Source organism: Lepidochelys kempii, chromosome 1 (genome assembly GCF_965140285.1).
Source record: "Lepidochelys kempii isolate rLepKem1 chromosome 1, rLepKem1.hap1, whole genome shotgun sequence".
Lineage (NCBI taxonomy): Eukaryota > Metazoa > Chordata > Testudines > Cheloniidae > Lepidochelys > Lepidochelys kempii.
Window position 1 is genome coordinate 260,745,482 of NC_136380.1, and position 24,559 is coordinate 260,770,040.

Below are 24,559 nucleotides of genomic sequence, written 5' to 3' on the forward strand. Positions count from 1 at the left end.
CTACACCTCACTCAGCATTCCACATGGTTCAGGGTCTGCAAACCTACTCCACGCTGGGGAAAAGCATGGATAACCATAGCTTCACATACATGACCTGTGAGAGCCGCAGTTGATATATAGCTACAATGGACATCAATGTTCGTTCCTATTTGTTTATTAAGGTTCCTAAAAAAAATTGAATTAAAATGTATTTACTTAAAGTTCTTCAGGTTTTTTTAGCTGTTTTTGTAACTGAATAAAACTTTTGTTTTGAAAGTTATTCATCTTTATTCATTTACAACACATGGTGCATAATGCCTGCTGGTGCATGGTGCATAATGCCTTATTAGTAGTCTTGTACACTTACAACCAGTCCTAAACAGCATAATCATCAAATGTACAGCAAGCACCCCAACATTCATGATATATGCACAGCTGTGCAGCAGCACCACACAAATTCCTAATAGGTCCCTGAACTACAACCTAGGTTGAGCAAAGTACACTACAGCACATTAACAGCAAGTCACAGTAAAGTGCTCTTTCAAACCTCCCTAAACCCTGGTCTATACTAGGACTTTAGGTCGAATTTAGCAGCGTTAAATCGATGAAAACCTGCACCCGTCCACACAATGAAGCCCTTTATTTCGACTTAAAGGGCTCTTAAAATCGATTTCCTTACTCCACCCCTGACAAGTGAAATAGCACTTAAGTCGGCCTTGCCAGGTCAAATTTGGGGTACTGTGGACACAATTCGACGGTATTGGCCTCTGGGAGCTAACCCAGAGTGCTTCATTGTGACTGCTCTGGACAGCACTCTCAACTCAGATGCACTGGCCAGGTAGACAGGAAAAGAACCACGAACTTTTGAATCTCATTTCCTGTTTGGCCAGCGTGGCAAGCTGCAGGTGACCATCCAGAGCTCATCAGCAGAGGTGACCATGATGGAGTCCCAGAATCGCAAAAGAGCTCCAGCATGGACTGAACGGGAGGTACGGGATCTGATCGCTGTATGGGGAGAGGAATCTGTGCTATCAGAACTCCGTTCCAGTTTTTGAAATGCCAAAACCTTTGTCAAAATCTCCCAGGGCATGAAGGACAGAGGCCATAACAGGGACCCGAAGCAGTGCCGCGTGAAACTTAAGGAGCTGAGGCAAGCCTCCCAGAAAACCAGAGAGGCGAACGGCCGCTCCGGGTCAGAGCCCCAAACATGCCGCTTCTATGATGAGCTGCATGCCATTTTAGGGGGTTCAGCTACCACTACCCCAGCCATGTTGTTTGACTCCTTCAATGGAGATGGAGGCAACACGGAAGCAGGTTTTGGGGACGAAGAAGATGAGGATGATGAGGTTGTAGATAGCTCACAGCAAGCAAGCGGAGAAACCAGTTTTCCCGACAGCCAGGAACTGTTTCTCACCCTGGACCAGGAGCCAGGAGCCAGGACCCCTGAACCCACCCAAGTCTGCTTCCTGGACCTGGCAGGCGGAGAAGGGACCTCCGGTGAGTGTACCTTTTAAAATACTATACATGGTTTAAAAGCAAGCATGTGAAAGGATTACTTTGCCCTGGCATTCGCGGCTCTCCTGGATGTACTCCCAAAGCCTTTGCAAAAGGTTTCTGGGGAGGGCAGCCTTATTGCGTCCTTCATGGTAGGACACTTTACCACTCCAGGCCAGTAACACGTACTCGGGAATCATTGTACAACAAAGCATTGCAGTGTATGTTTGCTGGCGTTCAAACAACATCTGTTCTTTATCTCTCTGTGTTATCCTCAGGAGAGTGAGATATCATTCATGGTCACCTGGTTGAAATAGAGTGCTTTTCTTCAGGGGACACTCAGAGGAGCCCGTTCCTGCTGGGCTCTTTGCCTGTGGCTAAACAAAAATGTTCCCCGCTGTTAGCCACGGGGAGGGGGGAGGGGGTACCCACGCGGTGGGGGGAGGCAAAATGTGACCTTGTAACGAAAGCACATGTGCTATGTATGTAATGTTAACAGCAAGGTTTACCCTGAAAGAGTGTAGCCACTGTTTTATAAAATGTCTCTTTTTAAATACCGCTGTCCCTTTTTTTTTCCTCCACCAGCTGCATGTGTTTCAATGATCACAGGATCTTCTCCTTCCCAGAATGAAGATTAGAAAGAAAAAAAAACGCACTCGAGATGAAATGTTCTCGGAGCTCATGCTGTCCTCCCACACTGACAGAGCACAGATGAATGAGTGGAGGCAAATAATGTCAGAGTGCAGGAAAGCACAAAATGACCAAGAGGAGAGGTGGCGGGCTGAAGAGAGTAAGTGGCGGGCTGAAGACAGGGCTGAAGCTCAAATGTGGCGGCAGCGTGATGAGAGGAGGCAGGATTCAATGCTGAGGTTGCTGAAGGATCAAACCAGTATGCTCCAGTGTATGGTTGAGCTGCAGCAAAGGCAGCTGGAGCACAGACTGCCACTACAGCCCCTGTGTAACCAACCGCCCTCCTCCCCAAGTTCCATAGCCTCCACATCCAGACGCCCAAGAACGCGGTGGGGGGGCCACCGGCCAACCAGCCACTCCGCCACAGAGGATTGCCCCAAAAAAAGAAGGCTGGCATTCAATAAATTTTAAAGTTGTAAACTTTTAAAGTGCTGTGTGGCATTTTCCTTCCCTCCTCCACCACCCCTCCTGGGCTACCTTGGTAGTCATCCCCCTATTTGTGTGATGAATGAATAAAGAATGCATGAATGTGAAGCAACAATGACTTTATTGCCGCTGCAAGCGGTGATCGAAGGGAGGAGAGGAGGGTGGTTAGCTTACAGGGAAGTAGAGTGAACCAAGGGGCGGGGGGTTTCATCAAGGAGAAACAAAGCGAACTTTCACACCGTAGCCTGGCCAGTCATGAAACTGGTTTTCAAAGCTTCTCTGATGCGTACTGTGCCCTCCTGTGCTCTTCTAACCGCCCTGGTGTCTGGCTGCACGTAACCAGCAGCCAGGCGATTTGCCTCAACCTCCCACCCCGCCATAAATGTCTCCCCCTTACTCTCACAGATATTGTGGAGCACACAGCAAGCAGTAATAACAGTGGGAATATTGGTTTCACTGAGGTCTAAGCGAGTCAGTAAACTGCGCCAGCGCGCCTTTAAACGTCCAAATGCACATTCTACCACCATTCTGCACTTGCTCAGCCTGTAGTTGAACAGCTCCTGACTACTGTCCAGGCTGCCTGTGTACGGCTTCATGAGCCATGGCATTAAGGGGTAGGCTGGGTCCCCAAGGATACATATAGGCATTTCAACATCCCCAACAGTTATTTTCTGGTCTGGGAATAAAGTCCCTTCCTGCAGCTTTTGAAACAGACCAGAGTTCCTGAAGATGCGAGCGTCATGTACCTTTCCCGGCCATCCCACGTTGATGTTGGTGAAACATCCCTTGTGATCCACCAGAGCTTGCAGCACTATTGAAAAGTACCCCTTGCGGTTTATGTACTCGCCGGCTTGGTGCTCCAGTGCCAAGATAGGGATATGGGTTCCGTCTATGGCCCCACCACAGTTAGGGAATCCCATTGCAGCAAAGCCATCCACTATGACCTGCACATTTCCCAGGGTCACTACCCTTGATACCAGCAGATCTTTGATTGCGTGGGCTACTTGCATCACAGCAGCCCCAACAGTAGATTTGCCAACTCCAAATTGATTCCCAACTGACCGGTAGCTGTCTGGCATTGCAAGCTTCCACAGGGCTATCGCCACTCGCTTCTCAATTGTGAGGGCTGCTCTCATCTTGGTATTCATGTGCTTCAGGGCAGGGGAAAGCAAGTCACAAAGTTCCATGAAAGTGCCCTTTCGCATGCAAAAGTTTCGCAGCCACTGGGAATCGTCCCAGACCTGCAACACTATGCGGTCCCACCAGTCTGTGCTTGTTTCCCGAGCCCAGAATCGGCGTTCCACAGCATGAACCTGCCCCATTAGCACCATGATGCATGCATTGGCAGGGCCCATGCTTTCAGAGAAATCTGTGTCCATGTCCTGATCACTCACGTGACCGTGCTGACATCGCCTCCTCGCCCGGTATCGCTTTGCCAGGTTCTGGTGCTGCATATACTGCTGGATAATGCGTGTGGTGTTTAATGTGCTCCTAATTGCCAAAGTGAGCTGAGTGGCCTCCAAGCTTCCCTTGGTATGGCGTCCGCACAGAAAAAAGGCGCAGACGATTGTCTGCCGTTGCTCTGACGGAGGGAGGGGCGACTGACGACACGGCTTACAGGGTTGGCTTCAGGGAGCTAAAATCAACAAAGGGGGTGGCTTTACATCAAGGAGTATTTCAGGCAGGACTTCACGGAGGGTTCGAATAAGAAATGGTGCACCTAAGTTATTGTTCTTATTGGAACAAGGAGATTAGTCTGACCTCTGATTGATACATGGCTAGATTTACCTCACTGCACCTTCTCTGTGACTGACTGCAGTGCGACCTAGAGGAACGAGTCCCCTAGACGGGGGAGGAGGCAAATGAGTACAAAACAAATCTGGTGTATTTCTTGTTTTGATCCACTCCATCTATCTTTTACATCTTTGGCTAGCAGCAGACGGTGCAGAAGGACTGCATGCCATCCACATCTCAGGGCTGCTCGTCAGAAGATGGTACAATACGACTGGTAGCCATCCTCATCTCTTGCCTGCCCGGCAGAAGATGGTACAGTACGACTGCTAGCAATCCGTATCGCCTGCCTGCTCACCATAAGACGGTTCAATAGGACTGACTGCAGGACTAAAGAGAATGACCTGGTCAAGTCACTCCAAATTTAGTCCCTGCACCCATGTCTGCCCAGGCACTCCCAGCCGACATGGCCAGGAACACCTCGGACACGACAATGACGGCTACCAGTCGTATTGCACCGTCTGCTGCCAGAAGGCAATGGGTTGCTGCTACTGTGTAGCAATGCTGTACCGCGTCTGCCAGCACCCAGGAGACATACGGTGACGGTTACCTGAGCGGGCTCCATGCTTGCCTTGGTATGGCGTCTGCACAGGTAACTCAGGAAAAAAGGCGTGAAACGATTGTCTGCCCTTGCTTTCACGGAGGGAGGAAGGGAACGGGGGCCTGACGATATGTACCCAGAACCACCCGCGACAATGTTTTAGCCCCATCAGGCATTGGGATCTCAACCCAGAATTCCAATGGGCAGTGGAGACTGCGGGAACTGTGGGATAGCTACCCACAGTGCAACGCTCCGGAAGTCGACTCTAGCCTCAGTACTGTGGAAGCACTCCGCCAAGTTAATGCACTTAATGCACTTAGAGCATTTTCTGTGGGGACACACGCACTCGAATATATAAAACCGATTTCTAAAAAACCGACTTCTATAAATTCGACCTTATTCCGTAGTGTAGACATACCCTAAGCCAGTGGTCTCCAAAGCGGGGTGAGTGGCAGGAGGAGCGCCGCCGAAGGCTCTCCCCTCTCCGTCTTCGGCAGCATGCCGGTGGCAGTTTTTTTTTTTTGGCCTTTTTTTTTTTTTGCTTCCCTAGAGCTGGCCCTAGGGGTGCGCGATCCAAAAAGTTTGGAGACCACTGCCTTAAGCCATATAGCTCCTCACTGCGTTTATCTGATAGCCCTTGTGTCTGGCTGTTCAAACTCAGCAGACACAAGTTCCTGCTCTACCCTGACCACAACTTTGCTCCCTTTGCTTCATAAATATTATGCAGGACACAACAGGCAGCTACACCCACTTGGATATTTTTCACACTGAGATCCAATCTGTTGAGTAAACAATGCTAGAAACCTTTCAAAAGCATGTTTCAGTGTAACAGCCGTATTAGTCTGTATTCGCAAAAAGAAAAGGAGTACTTGTGGCACCTTAGAGACTAACCAATTTATTTGAAGCTGTACATTGGCTCATACAGTATGCATCCGATGAAGTGAGCTGTAGCTCACGAAAGCTTATGCTCAAATAAATTGGTTAGTCTCTAAGGTGCCACAAGTACTCCTTTTCTTTTTTCAAAAGCATGTTCAACAGTCATTTTACTCCTGGGGGAATTCTGCACCAGCACAGAGAGGCACTGCAGTTATGCCTTTCGCCCACCAGGGGCTGCTGTGGTGCCAGAAATGAGGACAGCCAGCTCATAGGCTTAGAAGTCAGCAGCTGATAGGGAGGAGAGGCCGCATTCCTCAGAGAGCCCTGCCCCTAGGGCCAGGTAAGGAGGCACGGAATGGGGTGGGGGGACAAATTGGGGCAGGGGCTAAATGGGAGTGGGGGAGCAGGGACATATGGGGGCCGTGATGGCATAGTGGGCTCGGGGGGGAGGGATAGCTCAGTGGTTTGAGCATTGGCCTGCTAAACCCAGGGTTGTGAGTTCAATCCTTGAGGGGGCCATTTAGGGATTTGGGGCAAAAATTGGGGATTGGTACTGCTTTGAGCAGGGGGTTGGACTAGATGACCTCCTGAGGTCTCTTCTAATCCTGATATTCTATGATATGGTGTGGGGGTGCCAGGGCACATCGAGACCGGGTCAGATGTGCCTGAATGAATGGAAGAAGCTAGGGGTCAGCCAGGGTCTGCATAGGGGAGGTTCCCTAACAAACCCTCCCCCCACCCCCCAAAAATACCTGTCCCATACTTGTCCCACCCCCACTTCAGTCACAGCTCCTTCTCAGCAATTACTTCCCTCTCCCTCAACTCCTCCATTGCCCCGGACACCCCCAAGCCTTTGCATTGCTTCTGAGGGGTGCGGGAAATACGTTTCTGTGTTGTAGTTTAAATCAATTACTCAAAGTTCTGTATTAATAAGCATAGTAAAGAATCTATTTGTTGAAAAACATTTCCTGAATCTTTTTTGTTGTCTGTATTGTTACAGACATATTTGCTGATTGGTATTTTGAAATAAAATTACCAAAATAATTGAACTTGGCATGATTATATTGTTATTTTGACAAAATATGCAGAATCTTAAAATACTGTGCACAGAACTTTTAATTTTTTAGCGCGGAACTCCCCAGGAGTAGGTTCTGTACCTGCTGAGCAGGTAGTTGAATGTTTCCTTGCTGCTGGCGAGGTGGCCAATGTACAGCTTCATGAGCCAGTGGAGTAAGCAGTAGGCTGGATCCCACAGGATCACTATTGGCATTTCAACAATACCAGTAGTAAAGTGCTGGTCAGGAAAGATGATCCCTGTTTGTAGCTTTCTGAACTGTCCTGTGTTCTCAAAGATGTAAGCATCATGCTCCTTTCCCTGATGAGCCAACATTGATGTCAGTGAAGCATCCCCAGTGATCCACCAGAAAAGACAGTTACCTTTTTCCATAACTGGTGTTCTTCGAGGTGTGTGCTCGCCGCATGCACTGGTGCCAGAAGTTTTTTCCTCAGCAGTAACTGTAGGGGACTGGCTCTGGTGCTCCCTGGAGTGGCACATGTAAACCGCGGCATACAGAGCACCGACGGCTCCCTCCATCCTCAGTTCCTTCTTGTCAAAAACTCTGACAGTGGGGAAGGAGGGCGGGTTGTGGAATGGACATAAGCAACACATCTCAAAGAACACCAGTTACGGAAAAAGGTAAATGTCTTTTCTTCTTCAGGTGATTGCTCATGTGCATTCAACTTAGGTGACTCCCAGAAGTTCCCCTGGAGGTGGGTAGGAGTTCACGGACATGTAGATTGCAATACAGCTCTGCCGAACCCAGCATCGTCCCTGGCCTGCTGCGTGATGGCATAGTGGGCCATGAACGTGTGTACCAAAGACCACATTGCAGCTTTACAGATGTCCTGGATTGGAACGTGTGCCAGGAATGCCACTGAGGATGCCTGCGCTCTAGTGGAGTGGGCTCTGATGATCGGCGGAAGAGGAACACCCGGTAACTCACAGCAGGTCCAAATGCAAGAGGTGATCCGGTTAGAAATCCTTTGCGTGGACACTGGGAGGCCCTTTATCCTGTCAGCTGTAGAGATGAAAAGCTGAGTCAACTTACGGAAAGGTTTTGTCCGATCTAGGTAGAAAGCCAGAGCCCTTCTTACGTCCAAAGCATAAAGGCGCCTCTCTTCACTAGTCTCAGGGAGCTTAGGACAGAAGACCGGAAGAAAGATGTCCTGGCTCATGTGGAAAGTGGACTCACCTTGGGAAGGAAGGCTGGGTGGTGCCGGAGCTGGACCTTGTCCTTATAGAATGCTGTGTACAGCAGTTCTGAGGTCAGGGCTCGCAGCTCGGAGACTTGCCTCGCTGACTTCACCACCACCAGGAAAGCTACCTTCCATGATAGGTGAGAGGGAGCACGAGGCCAAAGGCTCAAAGGGCAGACCTATGAGCCTGGACAGAACCAAGTTGAGATCCCACTGAGGGGCCGGGGACCAGACTTGAGGAAAGAGCCTTTAGAGGCCTCTAAGGAACCTTAAAGTCATGTCATAGGAGAACACCATCTGCCCCTGCATTGGCAGATGGAAGGCCGAAATGGCCGCCAGGTGCACCCTAATAGAGGATTGCACCAGGCCTTGGTTCCTTAAATTCATAGATATTTAGGTCAGAAGGGACCATTATGATCATCTAGTCTAAACGAAGCAAGTAGTCCAAGATCGAGTAGTCCAAGAATGCGAACAGGAGATGCCCCGTTCAGCTGCCCAGTGGGAGAACCTCGTCCACTTTCTACTCTCGAGGAGGCCAGTTCATCCAGGTTCAGCCACGCAACATCCACTCTGTGAGGTGGAGGGATGTAAGGTTGGGGTGCAAGAGTTGGCCGTGATCCTGTGACAGCAGGTCCAGTCAGTTCGGCAGGGGCCAGTGGGGGATCGCTGAAAAGCTTGATAGTGTCCCAAACCAGTGCTGGCGAGGCCACACAGGGGCGATCATGATAACCTGTGCCTTGTCCCTCTTGATTTTTCCTAGGACCTTGCTGATGAATTGGAGGGAATGAATACATCAGGCTTCCTGCCCACGGCAGGAGGAAGGCATTGGAGAGGAAACCCTTGCCCACACCCTGTCTGGAGCAAAACCTGTGGTATCTCCTGTTCTGCCTGGTGGCAAACAAATCCACTTGGGGAGTTCCCCACCTCTGGAAGATCACGCCGGCTACCTCCGGGTGGAGCACCCACTCATGGTGAGAGAAGTCCCAACTTAGGTGATCTGCTAGCATGTTCCTGGCCCCCGGAAGGTGACACGCTTCTAGATGGATTCCGTGGTCGATGCAGAAGTCCCAGAGATGGAGTGCCTCTTGGCAAAGGGCTGAGGATCGCACTTCACTTGCCTGTTGATGTAGAACATCAAGGCTGTTTTGTCCGTGAGGACTCTGACCACTCTGCCCGACAGGTGAGGTAGGAAGACCGTGCATGCTCTGCGCACCATCCTGAGCATTTTGACATTTATGTGTAGCGTCAACTCCTTTGGGGACCACATACCTTGGGTCTGGAGGGTGCCAAGGTGCGCCCCCCCAATCTGAGGAGTTCGAAACCAACTCAACTGAATGAAGAGTGCTGACAAAGAGAATTCCTTCCAGGACTTTCCTGGGGTCGGTCCACCATCACAGCGAGGTAAGTACTGTTGTGCGGATGGTGACAACCTTCTCCAGGTGGTCCCTGGACTAAGAGTAGACTGTCGCTAGTCACTGCTACAGGGGGTCACATCTGGAGCCTGGCGTGGCACACCACATATGTACACGCTACCATGTGACCCAGTATGTGTAGGCAAACCCTGACAGTGGTCAGAGGAAACGCAGAGACTTCCGTAATGAGGTCCGTCAGTACCCTGAATCTCTCCAGCGGCACCGCAGGTTGAGTCGAGCACCGCTCCGATGAACTCTATCGTCTGTACTGGAACTAACGTGGATTTTTTTTCATTCACCAACAGGACGAGGCGACAGCATGTGGCCAGCAGCACCGCGATGTCCCCTTGGACCTGGAGTTGCCCTTGACAAGACAGTCGTCGAGCTATGGGTAGATCTGGATATCCCAACATCTGAGGTAAGTTGCCATCGCTGACATGCACTTGGTAAATACCCATGGTGCTGTCGCTAGGCCAAACAGGAGAACCACAAATTGATAGTGGTCGGGACCTACCATGAACCGGAGGAAGCGTCTGTGTCTCTTGAAGATGGTGATGTGGAAGTATGCATGTTTCAGATCAAGAGCGGGGTACCAGTCTCCCAGATCCAGGGAGGGGATGATGGAAGCCAGGGAGACCATGCAGAACTTCAGTTTCGCTAAGTAGCAGTTCAAGCCCTGCAGGTCTAGTATGGGCTGCAGACAGCCCTTGGCTTTTGGGATTAAAAAGTATCAGGAATAGAACCCCTTATTCCTGTACTCCACAGGAACTACCTCCACAGCACTCAGCTGTAGTAGACCCTCTACCTCCTGTATGAGAAGATTCTCATGAGAGGGGTCCCTGAAGAGGGACGGGGAAAAGGGGTGGGAGGGGGGGTAGAAAGTAACTGAAGCGTGTAACCCTGCGACATTGTACTGAGGTCTGCTGTTATAGACGCCCAAGCAGGGAGGGAAGGAAGAAAGGCAGTTGGCAAACAGAGGGGAAGAAGGATCCAAGGAACAGTCAGGTAGGTTGCCCTCAGGCATACCGTCAAAACAGGCGCTTGCCCGTCTGTTTACTGCGGGTCGAGCCCGCCTGGGATGTAGACAGGGGTTGGTGACCAGGGCGCTTCCTGTAGCCCCTGGATCTTTTGTGGGGAGTCTCCTGGAGAGGGTGGCTTCCCTGGCTCTGAGGCTGCTGCGGCTTAAACTGCTTGCAGGCAGGGCCGGGGACATACAGGCCCAGTGTTTTTAGGGTTGTATGGGAATCTTTCAGGCCATGAAGCTTAATGTCCATCTGTTCTGCGAACAGGGCCTGCCCATTGAAAGGGAGGTCTTGCATTGACTGCTGAGCCTCCAAGGAAAGACCAGACAGGAGCAGACACGAAGCCCTGCACAATGAGACAGCCGATGCCATGGTACGGGCAGTGATGTCTGCCGTAACCGATGCCACCTGGAGAGCTGCTCTGGCTGCAGTCAAGCCCTCATCCAGGATCTCCCAGAATTCCTTCCTAGAAGCCTCAGGAAGGGCGTTCTCAAACTTGGTCATGGCCTGCCACATATTAAAATCATAGCAGCCTAGTAAGGCCTAATGGTTGGCCACCTGCAACTGTAGACTGGAGGACGAATAAACTTTACACTCAAACAAGTCCAGTCTCCTTGAGTCTTTATTCTTAGCGGTAGCCCCTGGTTGATCCCATTTCTCCCTGTGGTTGACCACCTCTACCACTAGGGAATTGGGAATAGGGTGGCTATAAAGGTACTCGTGGCCTATGGATGGCACAAAGTACTTGCGCGCCACCCTCTTGGAGATCGGAGGCAAGGAGGAGGGGGTTTGCCAGAGGGCATTTGTAATTTTAGCGACCTCGACATGTAGAGGCAAAGCTATCCTGGCTAGGGCCACAGGGCAGAGAACATTAAAGAGGGAGTGTGCAGGTTCCTCTAACTCCTCCGCCTTGAGGCCCAGGTTGGCGGCAACCCTCTTCAACAGCTCCTGATGCGTCTTAGCATCATTCTGGGGCACTGGTGGAGGGGGCATTACTATGGCCTTGTCTGGCGACGAGGAGGAGGAAACTGGTACCAAGGGATTCTCCGCAACCATAGGTGGTCCGGCAGCTTGCTCGCTCGCTTCCTCCTGTGCCTGCGAGGTGCCGGGAGCCGAGGCCTCTTGGGCTGGAGGGGGGTGGGAGAGGGAGGTAGCCAATCTCTCCAAAGCTCCAGATACCGAGCAGGCGGCCTGAGAGGGCTGAGTGAACCCCCATGGGTACCGCTGTGCCGGCCATGGAGTCTGAGGTGACGGATCTGGCTGCGGTGCCACTGACATAAGTCTGCACTGTAGGTGCCAGAGCCTGTCTTGTCGCTAGGGAACCTTGCTCAGAACCATGAGCGGTTGCTCCCCTGCGACTAAGACGGAGCTGATTGGTGGCTGTGTCCCAAACAGTACCGGTTGTCCCTCCCGGAGTTGGATTTGGCTGACCTCGATGAGCGTCTGGATTGGGGCCTCAGCAACCAATGGCACTAGGCGAATCCACGACAGTCCTGAGCTGGCGATCTACGCCTCACGCTTAAAGAGTGGTATCAGGATGTGGAGCAGGAATGGGAACTAGAACAGGCTTGGCGTTGTGCTGATGTAGCCGCATGCAGTGATGCTGCCCGGGCGGGAGATCAGCGACGGTTCGGGAAACGGTACCGTCGGTCCCTTGATCTATCCCTGGAGCAGTACTGGTACCACGGAGATTCCAGGCGCCAACTCCAAAACTCCAGGCATGCCTCCAAAGGTCTGTGCCCGGTTACCGGCGAGCCGCACCTTGAGTCTCTCTGCTCTTGTTCTAGGTCTGGAGACCGGATGGGGCTATGAAGCTTCTGCCTATCACAGTCAGAAGCATGTCAGATGCAAGAGGGCGACCGTTGGCGGGATGTCCCCCGCAATGGGGAGCGCTGCTGGAAAGGGGGAGACTATGATGGTCCCAATGCGGATTTACCCCGGGACCCCGCAGGGACTGGAGTGGGCGGCACCAGGAGGGACAATGTCTTGCACCGCTTGGAGGTCTTCCAGCGTGGACACCCGGAGCGGACAAGGACCTCCACCACTATCCGGGGCAGCCGGCGGGGAGCAGGCTGGGCTACACTGCTCAACCTGAGCTCGGGCCTGCGATCCCAAAGGGGGCGAAGAGGCGCCCGAGGCAGAGGCTTGGTCCACCACAGATTTGTCCTTTCCCTTGCGGGAAGCTGAAGACCTTCCTCACCCAGTCTTCCTGGGCTTCTTTGCTGGAGCCATGGAAGGAGACCAGTGCCAGCTTGTAGATCCACTTGTAGCAATTGCAGGGTTTAAAGCCTGGGGACCAGGGCATGCCCCAGTCCTGAGGCGAAGTCCCTTTAGGGACCTACTACGTCTCTAACTTAACAAATAGGCTGAACTAAAGTAGAGGGAAACTATATACAGTAATATTTGCAAGAGGCAAAAGTCGTCAAACAAACAAAAAGCAACAGCTCTAGCTGAAACAGCACCAGTTCCAGGCACCATCACTGGCAGCAAGGAAGAACTGAAGGTGGAGGGGGCCAGTGGCGCCCTATATGCTACGGCATATGCGTGCCACTCCAGGGGGCGCCAGAGCCAGTCCCCTACAGATACTGCTAAGAGAAAAACTTCTAGCACCTGTGCATGTGGAGAGCATACACACCCAAGCTGAATGGACATGAGCAATCACTCGAAGAACTTGCATAACCATAGAAAAATAGCCCCTTCTGTTGACATACTCTGGCCAAAATAGCAATGTGTGTGCCATCTATTCCTCCACCACAGTTCAGGAACTGCATAGCTGCAAAGCCAATCACTATGGTCTGCACATTACCAAGAGTCACAGTCCTGAATAGCAGGAGACTATTACTAATCCTGCACACCTGTATGACATCAGCCCCCATAATGGATTTTCCCACTCCAAAATGACTTTGCACTGCCCGGTAGCAATCCAGCATTGCAAGTTTCCATAGTGTGGTCGCCACTAGCTTCTCCACTATCGGTGTAGCTTAATGTGGTGTCCCTGCATTGGAGGGCTTGGGCGAGCTTGGCACACGGATCCAGGAATGTGGTCTTGCACATCTGAAAGCTCTGCACCCATTTCTTGTCATCTCAAGCCTGCATTACAAAGTGATTCCATCAGTCAGTGCTTGTTCCTTGAGCCCAGACACAGTGCTCCATCTGCAGCTCCTTAATGAACACCAACAGCCACCTCAAACTGTTTCTCACTATGTTCCACAGCAAACTGACCACCAGGAAATCATCATGTACCCCGCAGTTCTTCTGGCTTTGCAAATACTCTAGAGGATAGTACATCCTGTGCTTGCAACGCTCATGACAGTGGTGCAGAGCTGTGCAGGCTTCATAATTCTGTCAGAGATGGCAGGCAGCGACATGCACAGGTTCATGGGAAATGGAAAACAGGGATGAAAATTATGGGATAGAGATGGTATTATCGGATGAAGAACATTGCATTATGGGAGGTTGACCCCTTGCTCCTAGTCTCTGTATGACTCGGTTTTGGCCCACTATATGTTGCCAAAACTACCTGCTGAATGGTGACGGGTTGCACTCTGGGATGCCTACCCATGGTGAACCACACTGTGCATCAATACTCAGTCCTGGTGAGTATGTGCAGTGCCGATGCAAGGAACCAAGTATGCACACACGCAAGTGATACGCTAACCACAGCAACTATATGCTGACATAACTTGCATTGGCAAAACTTGTTGGGTAGACATGGCTTTGGGTACAAACTTTCCTACTTGACCTGTGAAAACCTCTCATACAGCTGCCAACACCAGCCCTTCTCCCAAAAACTTCCAGTCCAACATCTTCATATCCACCAGTTACCAGCCTCCGCTGCAACTTCTCCAATCTGTATGGCCAAGGATGGCATGCTGAGGATTAGGAGAAAAAGCCTAAACTGCCAGTTTGCCCTTGAGCCACTTCACACTAGCACATGATTATCACAGCTCGTTCACTGGATAAGGTGGAAGCTGTGTCCACTGCACACCCCACCCTTTAGGAGCAGTCTAATCAATCATTCTGTCAGCAATATTCTTCAGAAGTGTTTACTAATATTGTAGTTACACAGATTCCAGCTGCCTACATTGGATGTGCATTCTGATCTGCCACAAGAGGCTCCAGCCTATCTGCTCCCCGTGTAACAGATACTCTATACAGTAGCCACTTCAGGATTGAATCACTGATCCCAATAAGCAGTTCATTCAGTATAGTGATGAATATCACGTCATATTTCAGACACATACCCATTACATCTTGTAAACCCAAGACAATAATACTGCCTAATTTCTCATATTATCCATCCATACATTTATATCACACATCATAGTGATATCCTTCACAGCCCCTTCAGGTCCATTTGTAGTCCATTCTGAACTAGACGACACAAAAAACAGTTATAGAAAACATTCAACTCCAAGGCTGTGCTGTCAGACAAATCAAGGAACAAATAGCCAGGAACAAACCCCTTGTTAGGAATCTGTACATTTTGCTTAGACTTTCCAATATTGTTAACATACCATATGTGCTTTTCTGCTATCTACTGCAGTGGTCTCCAAACTGGGGTGCACACACCCCACAGAGTGCGCGAGATGATCCCAGGGGGTGCATGGCAGCAGGAGCACCGCCGGACGGCACTCCGCCATTTTTTTTCTTTGGCGGCAGCTCTGCACGTCCACAGCTGGTGTTCCCCTCCGGAGATCAGCCTGCGGCAGGTCTTCCGGGCTTCACCCTAGGAGTGCGCGAGCCAAAAAGTTTGGAGACCACTGCTCTACTGGATCTTAAAAATGTTAAGACTACCAGTTTGTAATACTTTTGCCCTCTGGTGGCTGGAGGTGTCATGACAACAAATGGAGACTTTCTTTACCTCATGAGTTGAGACCTGTGCATTAACACACATTTACAGATTTTTACCTCTTCAAAGCACTGTACAGATTAACAACTGTTAATCCCCCTACCTCTGTGAGGATCTTCCTATTTTTATAGATAAGGAAAGAGGTTATATTATTTGGGCAAGGTCCCAGAATGGGTCATTGACAGAGTCTGTAAAAGTGGTCAGGAATTCTTATTTACAGTTCCATGGTTAATCCCCCACATAACATTAGCTCTCAAAAATTATGGAAAAACTGTCTGCATAATAAAGGTCGTAACAAGGTTTCTATGATAAGGCATATTTTCACAAGCACCAACACTCTTCAGAAAAAATCCCAGACATCAACTTTTCATATGTGGTTTGTGACCAGGGAATCTATGGCAAAAACGGAGGTGAACTGTAAAAGCAGTTTGAGATACAGGTCTTAGAAAAGCCCTATCACTATTGGAAGGAACTAAACCATTTTTGGCAAATCATCTCACAAAAATAAGTCCAAACAAAGTTTGTTTCATTCAAGAGCTCTTGGTGAGAGCTGTTGCACAGTTCTGGAGAAGTTGAGATGTTTACTTTTGGAGCTGTTCCCCTCAGTAGGATCCCATGAATATTATCAGCCGTTGACTAGCTTTATGAAGTTTGTCAAATCTAGTAATGTCCTCCTCCCACACTATGTAGGGGCTTGGCACGCTTTGCAGTGTTCATAGGCCCAGGAGAACTTCTGCAGATGCTACAACCTGAACAGACATTCCTATAATACTCTGAAGCCCCACTCACTCCCAAGGAATCTTGAATGGAAAACATTGCTTATAGACTTTTGAAATTTGCAAATCTTTCAGCCCCAACACCCACACCTTTTACAAAATATGCACATGCCATCACCTTTCACCATGTCTATAAGCAGGGCTGCCTCAAGTAGGTCTGGGATAACTTGGCTGACAAGTCTGAAGTTCACTGTGGGACCTCCTCCACCATACCTGCCCCAAACTCTTATCTCCTCCTATATGACAGCAGAGATTCAGACCTACAGAGGCAGGAAGAGGGAATGTGTCCAGAACAGTGTTTTTGTGGAGAATGTAAGTGACAGTAAAGGGGGATATGTAAAATACTCAAATTTACAACTGACATGAAGTACATCATTGGTCCAGCAGAATTGTGAAAGTTAATGGAAAGGGTCCTAATGCAAGGACTGAGTGTCAGGAGTTAGATGCGAGTGGGAATAAACTTTCAAGTACTGCTAAACGTTGCTGATTTCATTTCTCCTCCTCCCCCACTTATTTTATCTTTGTGTCACTGTTTTCGCCTGTCCCTCTCTCAAAAACACTTGTCCCTGCTTCACTTCCCTGCCTCAAACCCACTGACATATAGCATAGATCAGTGGTTCCAAAATTTTATGGGTTCACACACAATTTAAGAAATGAACTGATGGAAGTTCAGCTCACATATTACCAGCGGTTCAGGGGAAGGGAAGGGAACGAGGTCTACCCCAGAGGCAACTGCTTCTGAGTGGAGATGAGGGGGTTGGTTGCAAAGAAGGATGGCATGAATATTTACTAGATAGGAAAACTTTGTATTTTCAGGAATTTGCATCCACAGATTTCAATAAAGCCTAACTTGGTGTGGAGTGAGACATTGTAACGAACTCTCCCACTACAGATGCAGTGGCAGCAAGGAATAGAAATGCCATAGTTTCCTGCTCTTGGTGGGAGCAGAATGCTGTTGGCCACTTTCCAGCAGAAGGTAGTACAATATAGTTGACTTGGTATTGCAACTCCATTCTACATCCCTGAGCTCCAGAACTTCCATTAACAGCTTGCCTACACTTGAAATGCTGCAGCTGTGCTGCTGTAACACTTCAGCGTAAGACACTACCTACACCAACGAGAGGGGTTCACCCTTGATGTAGGTAATCCACCTCCCCCTCAGGAGGCAATGGCTGTGTCAACAGAATAATTCTTCCATCAATCGAGGGCTGTCTACACTGGGGGTTAGGTCAGTTTAACTACACTGCTTAGGGATGTGGATATTTCACACCCCAGAGCAACGCAGCTGGGTAAACCTAACTTTTTAGTGTAGACCAGGTTTAAACTTTATTGCCTCCCCAGAACTCACGACATTTGGCTCTGCAATTGCAGAAATACAGTGCATGCTGGGGCATAAATACAGCTGGCATCCTGAGAACGCAGGAGAATGAATGGAGTAGCGCTTAGGTTACTGGGTCATGCCCCCCTTTTGCTATGGTAACAGCTATTTCTTTCCTTCCCTTTGACAGGAAGAAAGGAGTAAACAGCATCCATTTCTCTTTCTTCCTGCCCTTACTAGAGGGTAGTTAGTGAAAACAGCCTTTTCCCATTTCATATGGTATTTGTATCCAGTATTAACTGATTACTGAGAAGTGGTAAACTACTAAACTACTGCTATCATCCTATACCTACACAATCTTTATATACAGTTTACAACGTGATTTAAGGATTAGAATTACCCAGAAATTCAGCATTCTTAATTTATTCCACTAAACATACATCTCTCAATTGGGACAGTACCAGACTATCATCTACTGTGGAAGAGATTACAGAATTCCACCTTCTCTCCATCTGAGCACTGATCACCAAGAGATCTATAACAGGACAGCATACACAAGTGTTGTCTGGCTGTCTCCTAACAGAAATTCAAGATGTTCACCCAAGCCTCTCAGATTCCCTGAGGAATCCTCTCATGGAACTAATGCCTTGGGAACAAAGGGAAAACTCCGAGTCTTTTTGCAGATTAAACACCTTTTGTTAACTGGAAATGGGGGAAGAGGAAAGGAAATTAGTCACAGATTAGTTGAAATTAAATTCTCTGATCAATGATCAAAACTAGAGGAGTGGCATGCCACAGGTATCTCCTCTGCCTCTGAGAGAGTGCCTAACACACCTGCAATGCAGAAAAGTTTTACATTTTCTTTTTTACACTTAATATAGGGGTTTGGGTAGGGGCTTTATTCACTTTGTGCTGACAGCCTCTGCAGTCCTGGAGCTGGGGGTGGGAGAGGAGGTGAAAGGGTGCAGGGAATCTAAATCCAGCTCCTAAAATCCTTTTCTATGCACTGACCATCTCTCTCTCCTTAATAACTGTAACCTTCTCCCATCTGGCTCCTTGCCTCTCAACTCTTCCTCACCAGTCTGTCCAAAATGTCACTGCTAAACTCATCCTCCTCTCCTCTCACTCAGATCATATCACTCCCCTCTTTGAATCCATCCACTGGCTTCCCTCTCAGCATGTTATATTAAAGATTCTTGTCTTCATCTACAAGGGTCTATTATAGTCTTGCTCCTACCTAAGTGTTCCCACTACTCATTCTGATGAAGTTAACCCTCTTATTTTCTTCATCCCATGTCCCAGCTTTTGTTTGTTGCCTTCTATCATACTGCGTACTATGCCTGGAACACTCTTCTTGCCCTCGTTCATCAATCATCGTCTTCCCACGCCTTCAAACAATCCTCCCAGCACCACTGCTCTTCATACTTTTCCTCTCCTGAATGTTGTCCTGTGCCTTGTGTTTAGGTTGTAAGCTCTTTGGGATAGAGAACATGGCTCATCTGTTTGTTAAAGTATCAAATACATTTATAGCACAATAAAAATGTTTAAAATAAAATTGTATTCAATATTCATGGAAAAGCTCTGTCTCAGACCTCCTTCAAACGTTAAGGTACCCTGTGCCTAAACCATTTCCTGTGAAAGGGAGGGGGTTTCCCCTACTCCCCGAAAAGTGCCACATCCTCCCACTCCAAGGCCAAAGGGCTTTCATGAAAGCCAAGTCCTTACACTTCTCACTAAAAAGTCCCATCTCCTGATTACAAGAGCCCTCTATGCACATACAGTGATGAATTAGAACCTTGAAAGAAAACGGAAGCCATCCACAGTAACTAAGCACTGATGAAACACTCTATACCAGGGGTTCTCAAACTGGGGGTCGTGACCACTCAGGGGGTCATGAGCGGTCAGTCTCCACCCCCAAACCCTGCTTCGCCTCCAGCATTTATAATAGTGTTAAATGTAAAAAAGTGTTTTTAATTTATATGGGGGGGGGGTGTCACACTCAGAGGCTTGCTCTATGAAAGGGGTCACCAATACAAAAGTTTGAGAACCACTAGTCTATACATTGTATTAATACAACTCTGTAAGAATGGCTATGGGTCTTCTGGGGTTGCAGAGCACAGGAGCCATCAGTAAACACCTAAGTCTGGATGACTGCTGAGAAATGTGAAGGGAAGACCAGAGATTCAAGATACAAACAAAAAAGGCAAACAGGGCAGAGACTGCTAACCTTCCCGTAAGCTGTGGTATGAATCCTGACAAGTGTTTGAACAGCTCTTCCCCTGCTTCGACACAGTCTCTGCAAGTGGCACAATCCCGACATAGGCAGGCTGGAGCGTCTTGGCTTTATCCAACATGCTGGAGGACGTCCCAGGATCAGAAGGCAGATGCAGTAAAAAAGAGGATGTCCCTTAGGCCAGAAGAAGGGCTGTTTAATCCTCACAGAAGGCCCCAGTCACTATCTGTCACTGCACTGAGAAGGCTACTTAATGATAGACTCCAAGGCTGAGCTTGCACAGGGACAGATAGACAATGGAGGCAGTGACAAATCCTGATTAGAAACAACAAGTCCCAGCAAAAAAAAGAAAAAATTTCCTTCCTGTCAGCACCAGGCTCGGCCACAGAAACCTCCCTGCTTCAATAGGCAGAGTGTGCATGCAGGGGGATAGATCTCAATTTGCAGTCTGCATAACAGAGGGGTGGGCTTCTTCGTGAAACGACTTGCAGCGACAGCCAACCTCATTCACCCAAAATAGTACACAGTTGGTTTCTCTACTCAGACCCCTAACACTTGCCAGACAAGCAAAATCACGTGACCGTGTCCCATTCCTATCCTCCCCCTTCTCTCTCCCCTCCCCCACACCCCCACTATTAACACAAAACAAAGAGACAAGGCTCTGGGAAAGGATCCTCTATTTAGGCCCAGAAAACGTAAACTCAGACAGTGATAGTGCAGCCTTCCAAACACACACTGCCCCCTTTAATATACCTGCACCCTGACCTGGAAGAACCACCTCTTAGCAGATAAAACATTGAGGAGTCCTTGTGGCACCTTAGAGACTAACAAATTTATTTGGGCATAAGCTTTCATGGGCTAAAACCCACTTCATCAGATGCATGGAGTGAAAAATACAGTTAGCAGAATATATATTATAGCACATGAAAAGATGGGAGTTGCCTTACCCAAGTGGGGGGGTCAGTGCTAACAAGCTAATTCAATTAAGGTAGAAGTGACCTATTCTCAACAGTTGACAAGAAGGGGTGAACACCAAGGGAGGGAAAATTACTTTTGTAGTGCAAACGAGGCCAATTCAATTAAGGTGGTAATCAACTGTTGAGAATAGGCCACTTCCACCTTAACTGAATTGCCTCGTAAGCACTGACCCCCCACTTGGGTAAGGCAACTCCCATCTTTTCATGTGCTATAATATATATTCTGCTTACTGTATTTTTCACTCTATGCATCTGATGAAGTGGGTTTTAGCCCACGAAAGCTTATGCCTAAATAAATGTGTTACTCTCTAAGGTGCCACAAGGATTCCTTGTTGTTTTTGCTGATACAGACTAACACCGCTACCCCTCTGAAACCTCTTCGCAGATGGCAATTGGCAGAGTTCAGTCTGTGGCTCCTCTGCTGGGAGTAAAAGAGAGGCTTGGAATTAGTGCCAATTTGGTGGAGGGGTATGTGGTGGTGGGGTTTTCTGCAGAAAAGGACCTAGGGGTGACAGTGGACGAGAAGCTGGATATGAGTCAACAGTGTGCCCTTGTTGCCAAGAAGGCCAATGGCATTTTGGGATGTATAAGTAGGGGCACAGCCAGCAGATCGAGGGACGTGATAGTTCCCCTCTATTCAACATTAGTGAGGCCTCATCTGGACTACTGTGTCCAGTTTTGGGCCCCGCACTACAAGAAAGATGTGGATAAATTGGAGAGAGGCCAGCGAAGGGCAACAAAAATGATTAGGGGTCTGGAACACATGACTTATGAGGAGAGGCTGAGGGAACTGGGATTGTTTAGTCTGCAGAAGAGAAGAATGAGGGGGGATTTGATAGCTGCTTTCAACTACCTGAGAGGTGGTTCCAAAGAGGATGGTTCTAGACTATTCTCAGTGGTAGAAGAGGACAGAACAAGGAGTAATGGTCTCAAGTTGCAGTGGGGGAGGTTTAGGTTGGATATTAGGAAAAACTTTTTCACTAGGAGGGTGGTGAAACACTGGAATGCGTTACCTAGGGAGGTGGTAGAATCTCCTTCCTTAGAAGTTTTTAAGGTCAGGCTTGACAAAGCCCTGGCTGGGATGATTTAATTGGGGACTGGTCCTGCTTTGAGCAGGGGGTTGGACTAGATGACCTCCTGAGGTCCCTTCCAACGCTGATATTCTATGATTCTATGTCATGTGGACATTTGTGTGACAAATCATCAAATGACTGTCTAATGGTTAATGAACTTTATTCACTACATACCAGTGCATGACTGGAACTGGCAACATGCAGAGGAAGACCCTGGATGGCTCAGGTGACTGGGATATGCAATGCCCAACCTCTATGTTTTTTATAGTTAGCAGAGAATGCCTGTCAAAACAGATGGGACTGAGGGTGGGGAAGGCAAGGACACTCCAAAGACTAAAATGGGTTGATTTATACACACATACCAACTACAAGGACACTCCAATATCTTTCCAAATAGAAATATGTCACTAGTAATAGCTGTTATCCTAAAGGGCTGAGGTACTGTATTGACAGCCATATAGATGCTGCCAAAAAAAAAAAAAGGGGGGGGGGGAATAACCACTCCTACGCACCTGAAGGCTAATTAATGCAAGGCTAGAACAGTTCAGTCTAAGCTTTCCATCTCCCAAAATCAAAACAAGAATTTCTCTTGTCTGGGGGCCATCCAATCACTATGCTGAGCAAACGGAGTAAAAACCACAAGGAAAAAATCCAAGTAATATTAAAACTAAAGTCACTTAACAGCATGAGAAGCACTAAAGAAAAAAAATTAAGGTATGTCTGCATTAATGACCAAGGAACTTATCTGATGGCAAAAACAAAAAGAAAAAAAAAAGTCACATTTCTCACTGATCTCAGCTTCACTTTCAGACACATTCAAGCAAATGATGCTCTATGCTGGCAAAAACTGCTTTCATACAAAAGCAGAATCACAACTAAATTGACAGGAAAAATTGAGGATTTTCTCACTGATTTGGATTAGGTCATTGCATTTGTTACCATTAGATTGTTGTGTAATTTAAATTAGGTTGCTGTAATTGTATCTTCCTACACATGCTGTGGGGCTCATGCAATTCAAGAAGGTAACAAAAATTAGTACATTGCATGTGATATCACTTATTTTTAAGCCTAATTTTGATTACTATAAATCAGTTTCTTCCTATACATTTCTAATGCATCCATCTGCATGATGTCTAGACAGGTAGATCATAAAGGTGAACGGCAAGGTAAAAAGATAGTAAAAGACAAAAACAAAGATATGGGGGAAAAAAGCTCCAACTCTATACCTACCTCCATCCCTAAAAAAATTATGCACTTCTAATTGAGACAAAATAGGTCCTCATTTAACTCTTCACTAATTGGAGAACTTTATGTTGTCACATGAGGGTATAACCTCAGTTGCAGCTCTCCCCATTCCAAAACTCACTTTTGGGGAGCAATGTACTTGGACTGGGGTGGAGAGAGTGGATTGCAGCTCGGATTATGGCCTCATGTGACTTGATAAAATGAACAGAGCCCTGCAAATCCACGGACATCCGCTTTATATGCATGGATCATTTTTGCGAATTGCAGATCGGATGCGGATACAAATTTTGTATCTGTGAAGGCCTGGTATTTCTGACTGAAAAACGCCCCCACGAAAAATAAAAGTTGAACTCAGTCAAATACCAAAAACAATAAAAGGGGGTGGGGGGAACCTTAATTCTGTTCCATAGTGATACAATAAGGAAAAAACAAAGTATCTCTAAAAGGCAGTATATGTTAATCATAATTGTATTGTTATTTCATAGTGTCACAACAGAGCAAAGTTAAGACTTCTTGGGTGCCTTAACAGTGCATATCTTATGTTAATGTGTTTGGATTTCTTTTAAGTTAAAGTCTGAATTTCCTGTGCTTATAATGTTTTTGGGGAGGATAATTACAAGATCCCTATAATGGTTTTTACCCTCAATTACTCATGCATGCTCTCAGCCTTAACTCCATCTTAATGTAGTTTTTGTCCAGAAATAATCAAGTTGTTCCATGCAGACAGGTTCCTGCACCTACTGAGTTCCACATAAGTCAACAAGGCTCCACAAAGGCACAACATAACAGGACTGTTTACAGGATCAGAGCCAGTTTCTCCTTTGATAAGAAGATGCATATCATCATCACCAGAGGAGGAGGCACAAAGCTTTCCTTGTCATTTTTTTTTTTAATAAAGAAAAACTTCAGGTTAGACTATTCATGCTCTGTTGGAAACTGGAGATTTAAAAATTAGTTATTTTGAGTTTTTAACAGTCTGCAAAAGATAGGCAGAATGTCATAGCTAAATACAAGGTGGAACAGACTTCTGCATAAGGTGTACTCTACACTACAGAATTTGGTTAATATAAGCCCCCTTGTGTCATCCTAGCTGTGCAAGGGTCTACAGTTAAATTTGTCTCCCACTGATGTAAGCACCCCATTACAATAACACCACCTCCACAAGTGGCACTGAGACATGGTCAATGTACTGAGGCCGATGAAGCACAAGTGTAGACGTTCTGTTACTTATGTTGACCCTAGCAGTCCTCCAACAGCTGTCCCAAAATACACAACTCCGACAGCTCTGGTCACAATTGTGACCTTCATTGCCCAGGGGTCACGGAGGCCAGAAGGCCCGGCCCCCTTTAAAGCCCTGCAGATTTTTGAAATGCCTTCTCCTGATTATCCGGATTGGCGAGCACACCTAACAGCTCTCCATTGTTGTGTACAACTGCCCAACTGACCATGCTGGCTGCAGGCTCCAGCTTATTATTAGACAGGAGATACTGGATCTCCAGAGCCTGTGGGGATAAGAGACTGTGTAAGCACAGCTACGGACCAGCCATAGAAATGTGGACATCTACAAGAAGATGGCATGGAGGATGCAAGAGAAGGGG

At 47.9% G+C, this 24,559-nt stretch overlaps 1 protein-coding gene across 4 annotated transcripts in view; it reads right to left on the reverse strand.

Annotated features, from left to right (window-relative positions):
* The window catches only part of MRTFA (myocardin related transcription factor A), a 180,111-nt gene that overhangs the window by 79,709 nt on the left and 75,843 nt on the right, over window positions 1–24,559 (reverse strand). The gene's annotated exons all lie outside the window — the stretch shown is intronic.